This window comes from Oratosquilla oratoria, chromosome 6 (assembly GCF_046742065.1).
Source record: "Oratosquilla oratoria isolate Oo_2021 chromosome 6, ASM4674206v1, whole genome shotgun sequence".
Classification (NCBI taxonomy): domain Eukaryota; kingdom Metazoa; phylum Arthropoda; class Malacostraca; order Stomatopoda; family Squillidae; genus Oratosquilla; species Oratosquilla oratoria.
Genome location: NC_134782.1, coordinates 15,401,929 through 15,412,494, shown reverse-complemented (window position 1 = coordinate 15,412,494; position 10,566 = coordinate 15,401,929). Strand labels below are relative to the sequence as shown.

At 40.4% G+C, this 10,566-nt stretch overlaps 1 protein-coding gene across 1 annotated transcript in view; it reads right to left on the bottom strand.

Annotated features, from left to right (window-relative positions):
* Nucleotides 1-4,809, bottom strand: part of LOC143025936 (solute carrier family 22 member 20-like) — a 29,482-nt gene extending 24,673 nt beyond the window's left edge. Inside the window, exon 1 of the mRNA XM_076185916.1 lies at nt 4,660-4,809. The gene's annotated coding sequence lies outside the window, so the exon portion shown is untranslated. The remainder of the gene's footprint in view (nt 1-4,659) is intronic.
* Nucleotides 4,810-10,566: the final 5,757 nt, after the last annotated feature.

Sequence of the window (10,566 nt, the reverse complement as noted above, 5' to 3'; positions counted from 1 at the left end):
TCAATCAATTAGTCAAATCGAGTTCGTTGTTGAACAAAAGCTTCTGTCATACCATTCCATGACTTGCATGACCCGGTCAACCTCTGCCATAACACTACTGCAAACCTCTTTATCTCATCTCTCCACCTTCTGTCTGGTCTCCCTCTTACACGCTTCCCATCTAGTGGCGTCCAGTCAGTAATGCCCTTGCTCCATCGTCAGTCATTCGCGCTTAATTTCGTCCCCGATTCCACTTCTTCTCTTTTACCACCTCCACAATATATTTCATTCCAGTCTGCTCTTTCGTCCAATTTGACCTTTTCCTGTCTTTCAGCGTTATTCCCAACAAAGATCTCTCCAGTCCCCCCTGTATACTCCTTAGCTTTGTCTCCACCGCCTTCATCAGCTTTCAAGTCTCACGCCCGAAGGTTATGGCTGTTCTTCCCCACCTTAGCGCTGAAGTCATGGCTAACTGATCAGTCTATGCAGCCAGAACATTCTGACGATGAATTCTGGTCATTATTCATATTCTAATTACAAACGTATAGTTTGTGTGGTTTATATACATAAGGCCGATGGCGGCAGCACATTATTTTCTTTAAGAACCTTCATCTATTGAAAATGTCGTTAGTGGTTCCTTCTTTACTATATGTGGCTTATCAGTAATCGGAAAGATAAGATAGACATACACACATGTTATTTCATGGGAACTATGGTCATATGACCGATTTATGGGTAATATTGTGACCTTACACACACACACACACCCAACTCCCCGCCCACGAGAGTTGAAGTAACAACCCGCAGCGCAGCGATACTGAAATTATTTCAGCCCTGGGCGGGATTCAAACCCGGACCACCATAGTGGCAGGTGAGAACTCTAACCGCTGCGCCACGAGGTTGTGTGTGTGTATGTATTTAACTAGTATTTTACGGGACGAGAGCTATACTCGTAGTGACCCGTTTTCGTATCTCTCTACATCCAGTTTATTCTTAAAATCTTGTATAGTTTTAGCACTCACTGTTTCTCCGTTTAGTTTGTTCCAGACATCAATCACTCTATGTGAGAAGCTATTCTTTTTCAAATCTCTTCTGTAACTGTCCTTCTTTAGCCTCTTCTCGTGCCCTCTTGTTTCTCTTCTGTCCCATTTTAATAAGTCGTCTCTATCAAGAATTCCCATCCCTTTCATAATTCTGTAAATGGTCAATAAATCACCTATTTCTCTTCTCTGTTCCAGTGTTGATAGATGTAATTTATCCAATCTTTGTTCGTATGTCAAATTTGAGAGTGTAGGTGCCATTTTTGTCGCTGCTCTTTGAATTCTTTCTATTTTTTTTTTTTTTTTGTGCTGCGTTGCAGCATACTCTAATTTAGGTCTTATCAGTGCAACTACTATTTTCTTTGCCATCTCTTCATCCATGCAGTCGAAGGCCACTTTCATTGATCTTAATAAGTTAAAAGTCTCCAACTAATTTATTGACATATTTATCAGGTGTCAAGTCACTTGAGATAATTACTCCCAGGTCCATTTCTGAGTCGACTTTTCTGACTTCCTTGGTACCAATTTTATATTGACACGATATTCTATTTTTGCGTTTTCCAAATTCCATTATACTATATTTCTTAATGTTAAAGTTCACTTCACACCTCTGACTCCATTCCCATATTTTGTCCAGGTCTTCTTGTAGCAATCTGCAGTCTTCTTCTGTGCTTACTCTCTTGAATAATTTGACATCATTAGCAATGAAGTTCATGTAACACTTCACTCCCTCATCCATATCATTTATATATATGGCAGACATTAAAGGAGCCAATACAGAGCCTTGCGGGACGCCACTTATCACATCTTCCCAGTTCGAATTTTTGTCTCTCAGTACCACTCTCATTTTTCTCCAACTTAAGAAATCCTTCATCCATTCCAGCAGCTTACCTTATATTCATCCTATGATTTTAATTTTTCTTAACTTTTTATGCAGTACTTTGTCAAAAGCCTTCTGCAAGTCCAAGAAGGCGCAATCTGCCCAGCCATCTCTTGTATTATCTCAATCTCGTGTAAAAACATATTAAGTTTGTGGTACACGATCTTCCACTTCTAAAGCCAAATCGTTTAGGGTTTAATATTATATTCTTTTCCAAGTGTTTGATCCATTTGTTTCTGATAACCTTTTCGCATATTTCTTTTACTGTGCTTGTGAGGGATACCAGTCTGAAGTTTGTAGGATCCTCTTTGTTTCCTCCTTTATATATTGGTACTATGTTTGCATCTTTCCAATCTTGCGGTACCTTTCCTTCTTTGAGTGAAAAGTCTATTATCTTGTATAATCTGTCCGTCAGTTCGTCTATACACTCTTTCAGTGTCCAATTTGCAATTCCATCCGGTCCATGCGATTTCCTAACATCTAGATTTTTTTATTTGGTCTCTTATTTCTTTCTGCGTTACCTTTATTTCTTTCATTTTAGGGGGTCTTTTTTGTTGTCCATCTTCCCAAATTTATGAGCTCTCAATTGTAAAAACAGACCTGAAATGTCTGACTCATAACTTCTGCCATTTCTGTGTCATCTATATATTCTTTATCTCCTTCACGCAGTTTTACAATTTCGTGTTTGTCTTTTAATTTATCATTTACATATCTGTAAAAGAGTTTAGGTTGATCCTTACATTTGTCTATAATATTTTTTTATAGTTTCTTTTTTCTTTCCTGCGTATATTCACATATTTGTTCCAAAGTTTTATATATGTTTGCCATCTGGATGTTTTTTGTCTTTTTTCCATCTTTTCCAGGCTTTGTCTCTTCTGTCTTTAGCCTCACTGCACCTTTTATTATACCAACACTTTATATAAATCTCTTTTTGCTTCTTCTTTGGTACATATTTATCAATTCCTTGTACTTTTCTTTGAAAATCACCATAGGCGATAATATTCTTACGCGTGCGTTATTATCGCACGGCGTAACACTTTTCTAATCCTAAGATTAACTTGGGTCAGCACAGGTATAATTCCTATAATTCCAGCCCAGGTGACAGGCCAGATAGGCCAAAACCTATAATTGCTTTTCTCGCCCCGTAAACTTACTGTGGTCACAATTTACCCCCAGAAAACCCAAACCCCCCCCCATGGGGGTGAATTTCACCCCTAATGAGAACCCCTGTTCTATAAGGTGACATGTTAAGCACGGACAACGTTATTTACTGGTACTTTCACTTGTAAGTACTGCACTATCTGGTTACCTTTACGACCATGTAATGAGCGTATTCCTTTATGTCAAATATGTTTAAGGTACGAGTAGGCCGGTAAGGTCGTGAAAGATTAATGCATGTCATAATTCCAAAACCCAGAGATATAGGACACACAGAGATGCCTAAAAGACACCCGTTACTTAAATATAGGGCTATAACCTAAAATCTGGGTCATGACCGTTGATCACGGAAATTCGTCGTACGGCGGGACAGTTGCGAATATCCTGTTTTACCTTTAGATAGCTGGCTGAGCGGGTTAGGGCGTCGTTGCTTGCGGCGAAAATCGAGGGGATGGCGGTTCGAATCCTGCCACCGGTGAAGTTGAACCAAGGGTATGGTTCATTAAATTCCACGCTACAAAGCCCTCTGGGAAAGGGCACCCTCCTAGCCTTCCGATAGGGGGGGAGTTTGTGACGTTAAACCATATCATATCATATCACCTTTAGAAATACAATAGAGACGATCAACGTGGTGCTATCACGAATAAAGGAGGCGTTTTATAGTCTGGAGATCGTATGTGCAATTCTTCTGACCAAATGTACTCTTGTGGACACCTGAACCAGAGCCCCCGAAAGGTACTTATCAGAACTCCCGTCTGAAAGCGAGCCAGCTCTATGCAAAAACAACTTTCATTGTCGACTGTATTTGTGTAAACAGTATAGTCTCTTATGGAGTATATTCTTTTACCAACACATTTGTATCAGTGCAAGGCAACAATTACAAAAGATATATTTACATAATTCAGATGGATCATCTTTCGAGTGTTCGTAACAGTACATGACACTTAATTTTGTTGAGAGTTAGTCGACGTGTACCATGTAAGTACAATACATGCTGACAAACTAAGTCATCAACACGGTGCGTCATAGATTTTGTTCTGACCAGAAGTAGACATTTGTATGGAGTCAAGAAGTGGACAGAGTTGATTGATTAAAGACCCCTTGAATTGAAAAATAAAAGTCCATCCGTAGGTGGCACAAAATATGTTATGACACAGACGATTAGGCCGATAAGGCATAATGTAATTTATTTCTCGTGCGAGTTAGACTTGACACAAGTAATATATTCACGTAACTGTGTGTAATAAGGTAATCACTATGTGTACATTTATTGGGTATCACAATGGTTTACAAAATTACACAACATTTCTCATTCTCTAGGAGCCTATTTCTACATTTTTGCATTTCGTGTCACGGCAGTGTCGACTAAAATCATTCACTGAAATCTAAACTCTTTGTGCTTGCACTTACCTGACTACACAATTGTTTACCGTGAATTACTGATAACTATTCACTTTACGAATGCTACTGATCCATTGACAAGCTTGCACGAAGAAACTGATTTGCTTGCCCTATAAAAACAACTGCACACAACATATCAGTTCACAATGCTTGTGGGTGAGATGGATCAAGATAAGCATTTTTTTCCAATTCAATTCTCACCTACACCACGGACTGCTATCTCAGCATCACAAGAACAAAAGTGAGAAGGTTTCTGAGTTTCCAGTGCTTACTTCCCACGTGACCAACACACTGCCGACAGGGCAGAGCGCAGCACCAGAGTCCATGCGAGAATGGACAGCCTCAGATAGGAAAGCTGGTACGACAGCTGGGGCTGAAACTACTACAGAGGGTCACTCATGATGACAGTCCCACATTCCCTCAAGTGGCACTTAAGTGGCACGTAAGTGGTACGTAAGTGGCACTCATTGGTCCGAGGGTCAGGTAGGAGGCTGAACCTCTTTTCTTATCTCGCGGCCATCTGAAGCAGCTGGCACTGCCCTCATCCAATGCGGGCGACTTTTTCGTGGAACCAAACGATTTTATTCAATTTAGATGAACTACTCTGACTTCTGAAAGTCGAGGCATATCTCGATTAACCTGTCCAAATAGTTTCCTTCTTTATCAAAGTGCCGATTTCATTCAGCTAAGAAAATTCTCCAAGTCTTTATGAACTAATCAATAATTGCACCTCGAGCCTTGCTCCAGTGCGAGCTAATATTATGGATTAAATCCTGTAATGAAATAATCGTAATAAGTAGCATTTCAGTCCTCAGAAAAGACTCATTAATGACTGTGTGTGTGTGTGTGTGTGTGTGTGTGTGTGTGTGTGTGTGTGTGTGTGTGTGTGTGTGTGTGTGTGTGTGTGTGTGTGTGTGTGTGTGTGTGTGTGTGTGTGTGTGTGTGTGTGTGTGTGTATGTGTGTGTGTGTGTGTGTGTGTGTGTGTGTGTGTGTGTGTGTGTGTGTGTGTGTGTGTGTGTGTGTGTGTGTGTGTGTGTGTGTGTGTGTGTGTGTGTGTGTGCGTGCGTGCGTGCGAGTGCGTATACGTGCAGGTACCATTCATCAAAAATTAAGTAGTCCGGCCGTGTGTGTGTGTGTGTGTGTGTGTGTGTGTGTGTGTGTGTGTGTGTGTGTGTGTGTGTGTGTGTGTGTGTGTGTGTGTGTGTGTGTGTGTGTGTGTGTGTGTGTGTGTGTGATTCACCATGGTCTTGGATCATGTGTTGGACTTGTGATCGACAGCTATTTCCCTCTCGGAAGAGAGCTCAGAGCTCATATATAACCGATCTATGGGTAATGCTGTGACCTTACACGCACACACACACATACACCCAACTCCCCGCCCATGAGAGTTGGAGTAACGACTCGCAGCGCAGCGATACTGAAATTATTTCAGCCCTGGGCGGGATTCGAACCTGGACCTCCGTAGTGGCAGCCGAGAACTATACCAACCGCGAAATCGAGTCGCGTGTGCGTGTGAGTGTGCGTGTGCGTGTCCGTGTGCGTGTGCGTGTACGCGCACGTTTTCATCTACATGCGAGCTTTCCTTTTTTCTCCAACATTGAGTGAGAGAACAATCACATCATAAACTTCTCCCTTAGTAAAGTAAAGCTGTTAATTTAGATAGTTTAAAAAAAATACATTGATAATAAATTACAATTCATAATCTCGATGATGTTCTCATTATTACTCAGAGCTTCAAAATTGTCTTTATTTTTCAAAGACTCGTATTTTATTTTCCTTACCTCTGAAACTGAACTTAGCTATGCAACCTACCATTATATGGTCACTAGCTAGATTTGTTTTATTCATAAGAGTACTTTTACTAACATTTTTGCTCCAGTCTCCTGCTGTGAAATTTATTGTGTCATTTATTGTTTCATCTGGACTTATCTACGAGTAAATCAATTTACGATCTACGCGTTTTCGGGCGAAATTGTTCATTATTGTGTTGCAGTTTTCTACAAAATTAACTTGCATCTCGCCTCTCATTTCTCTCACTTCAATCTTGATCCATTACCTGATTTATGTCACCACAGACGGATCCAACTTCGCCATGTGAACTGCGATGCTGGTTTATAAATCTGAATTGTTTTAAGATGTATCTTTTACGTATCGTAATCACAAAATACGTAGACGGATTAAGGACGTCAGTAGGAGAAGAAATAACAAATGCCATCTTGTTAAGAAGAGCCATGTGCAGACAGGAATGGAGGTCTATGGTGGCCAACGTCCAAGTGGATACGGCACCCCAGTAACGTAGGCTAATCACAAGCCGAGATACCCTATCTAATCTTCTGATTAGCCAAAAATCTTGCACAATTTGACCTTTCCTTCTCTTTATCTCCATAGAAGAATGGGGGGTAATATCTGTCTTATAGCAGCACGAGCTCCTCTTCCTCTCTTCTGACTTCACTCATTCCCATGATATCCGAACTTACGTTCTTCTGTTCTTCTACCAAACTTTCCAGCTGGTGATCTTCTTCGAGAGTTTTTCACGTTATACATGTATGTCTCCATCTTCTTCAGAGTGTTTAATACCCAAGACTTGGATCTGTTTAAACCGTGCTTACATTCGGTGGCTCACTATCCGTAAGAACAAGAAACAATTCGGTTGGATCTTTAGGCGACGATGATCCAACATAGTGGCTTGGAAAGTTGTTGCAGTATAATCTCATTTCCTACCCACACAATTTTTGGAAAGGTTCCACCTTATTCAATATATTCTATAGAGCCTTATTTACCTATCGGATACCTGATGGTTTACGCTGTCATGATGACAGTACCCGATATGTCTATGAGGAATTTCAAAGGATTACAAAGGATTACAAAGGCGGAGCATGCCGATACCCTTTTGGTCCATAACTAGGTCGGATGCGAAAAAATATAATAAAGATAGATAAATAAATAATGAATAAATAAATAAATTAAAATTATGATATAAATAATAATAATAAATAAAATAGATAAATGCATATGTAATATAAATAATAATAAATAAAATAAATGCATAGGTATAATAATAAATAAAATAGATAAATGCATAGGTATAATAATAAATAGAATAAAAAAATCCATAGGTATAATAATAAATATAATAAATAAATACATAGGTAAAGGTGACAGGAACGTGCCAGTCGAATAGGTCCCGCGAGTGTGAATGCGTGTATGCGAATGTGATGACCCAGGAAGCCCGCAAACATCTACGGAAAACACAAGGATATGTAACGACCGATAAGCCCGCAAATATCTACGGATAACACAAGGAAATGATTCTTGGTCAAGGACTGTCACACAGTTGCTTCCATAAGACCAAGTCGACCAATCCTATCGAGATCTGAATGGGATGGGAAGGGTGTCTACATAGGAGCTTGTTCAGGGGAACCGTAGAATGGCAATGGCATATGAGTGAAGCAACGCATCGTACTGGTATACTCCCTATTGGTGATGAGGAGGAGGAGGGGTGTATGGGGAAGGATGTAGTTGGATGAGGGTGGGGTACGAAAAGCGAAGATCAACACAAGGTTTTTTTAATCACAGTCCTGCCTGGTGACGTGACTTATCTGTAACTGAAAAGATCAACTAAATCTATTCCTCCATTTTTTTTTCTTTTTTCTTTTTTGTTTTTTTTTACGGACAGGCACTGCAAACCCCCCTCCCTCTCCCCCTACCTCCCACCCCCCCAACTCTCACCCCCCCCACCGCCATCACACGCACATATGTAAAAGAATACATCGAGTGATAAGATAACTTTGGCATGTTTTGAAAACCACTTTTTTTTAATTCCTTAAAAATAACGAATGGAAATTTATACTCCATAACAAAAAACACTTATACTTTCGATGCGTTTTATGAGTTCACGCGATTATTCTAGACTCCGCCAAGTCATTTTATTCAGCTGAGGACAAGACAAGATATGAGGGAACCGTCCATTCTTACTGAGGGGCTTCCTCGCAGACGACATCCTGAGTTAAAGGAGAATTGCCACGATCTCCCTTTCGGAACAGAAGAAGGAGGAGGATGAAATCGTTTGGCTCAAGTTCGTTTCAAAGAAAAGTATCACTACCTAGCACGAGAGAGAGAACTTCAATACAGTATCGTACTTTGTACAATGTATAATGTACATGGTACACACTCTCACACAATCACACACACAAAAGCCTTTTTTCCAAAGGGAAGAAAAAAACATAAACAAAAATTCAGAAATAGTGTAAGATTGCACAGAAAAGTGGTGGACGAATATGTAAAAGTGAAAGCTGTTGAACAAATTTCACCATAGCAAACCGATTAAGTCGACTGTTTATCAACTCCACCCTGACGACATTTCACCTCTCCTTCGACTTTGCTCGAGATAAACATACCCTTTCATCCAACAGACTAATCAAACACACTTGGTGACATCTAGAAATATACTAGAAACCCACTCTACCCAATGAAGGATCAACGGTTCACATAAGATCGAAATTACGGTCCTACATTGACGATCCATCAGGATCAACCGGGTACTGTGAGCCAAAGAAGCTCCTGTGATTAAAGTATTGAAAGTCGACTGCTGTCGTTGCCAGATGTCCGATAACCAAGATGGCTTTGGAAAAGTGAAAGTTGAGGTGACTCAAGATTAGAAATGAAGCGGTCTTGTTGCTCCAGTTTCTACACTAGGTGTATGGAAGCTCAAATACACACGTACACGCATACGCGCTAATTTTGTTTCCCCTCAAACACAACAGACTTGTTAACGCAAAGAAGAGCATTTGACTGTAAATAGCACTTGGTGTCCATACGCTATACTGTATAGACGCATATCAACATACCAATATTATATTTAGCTATAACACCAAGACCCTAAGGAGAGGATCTCTATCGATACCCTGGACAAGACGCTTGAAGCCGTCTTCTTCGAACTCGGAAACTTCGACCAGGGACCCAACCAGAACCTCTAAACCACACGATTCATCAGAAAATTATGAAGCTGATACTAACACGTCAGCTTCTACCTTCAAGTCTCCCGCTGCTCCTCAAAAGAGGAAAAGGTCGAATTCATCTCCTGAATCCTCGCCCTCCTTCGAAACAAAATGATGAAGTCGAGCTTTCTTCCTAAGGACGACGTGGGTCCTCCTAGATATTACCCTCAGGAGCGCTCTCAACATAAGGAACTAAGAATACGGATCCTCAACTCGAAGGATTCACTTTATCACAGGAATACTTTGGAAAATCTCACTTTACAGTCGAGAATACTTGCGAACAACTCAAAGTATCAAACTTTTTTAAAATAGATAAACGAATGGTTTCCCTTCAGCAGAATCAAATTACCTGAAGGCAGGGTGAATGAAAGTTCACATCGATTTCGTGGTTGAAGTTTGGTGACGTCATGTCGCTAAACTTTGTCTTCAGTGACTCACATCGGCATCGCTCCACAAGATGCATGAAAATGCATGGTGTTGGCAAAAATAAAATCAATAAATTATCATCGCATCTGTAGCAAAGGGAGTAATCAAGTCCTCCTCCTCCTCCTCCTCCTCCTCCTCCTCCTCCTCCTCCTCCCCCTCCCCCCCTACAGCCAACGTCATTTGGCATTCGTAAATAATATAATCAATGACGTCACTGACGAAGCAATGAACGGCTAATTCGACTCTTAAGTTATATACAAGTTGAAACACAATGGCAAAAGCCGACAAGACTGTGAGAATAAACACCGTGTGAGATCAAAACCTTAATTGGTACGACGTTTCCCCGTTGGCCTATATATACTCAGAGTGTTTGCCATGTCTGTACTTGAAAAAGCTGTAACAAGCGAAACGTCGTACCAATAAAGGTTTCGATCTCACACGGTGTTTATTCTCACAGTATATACAAGTTCCCCGAACCCATGTTGCTGATGCATTATATTTTAATTTTTGTTGTTATTATCTTAACTTCTTATTATGCTGCCACTTTGGTTATCTCTTCGGGAGATATTTGGTTGATTGTTCTTTTATTATCACCTCCGTCAGATGTTTAAGTTGTACAAACGTTCGTGCTGTGTATTTAATTCCCCATGGTCTTGGATCACATGTTGGACTCGTGATAGACAG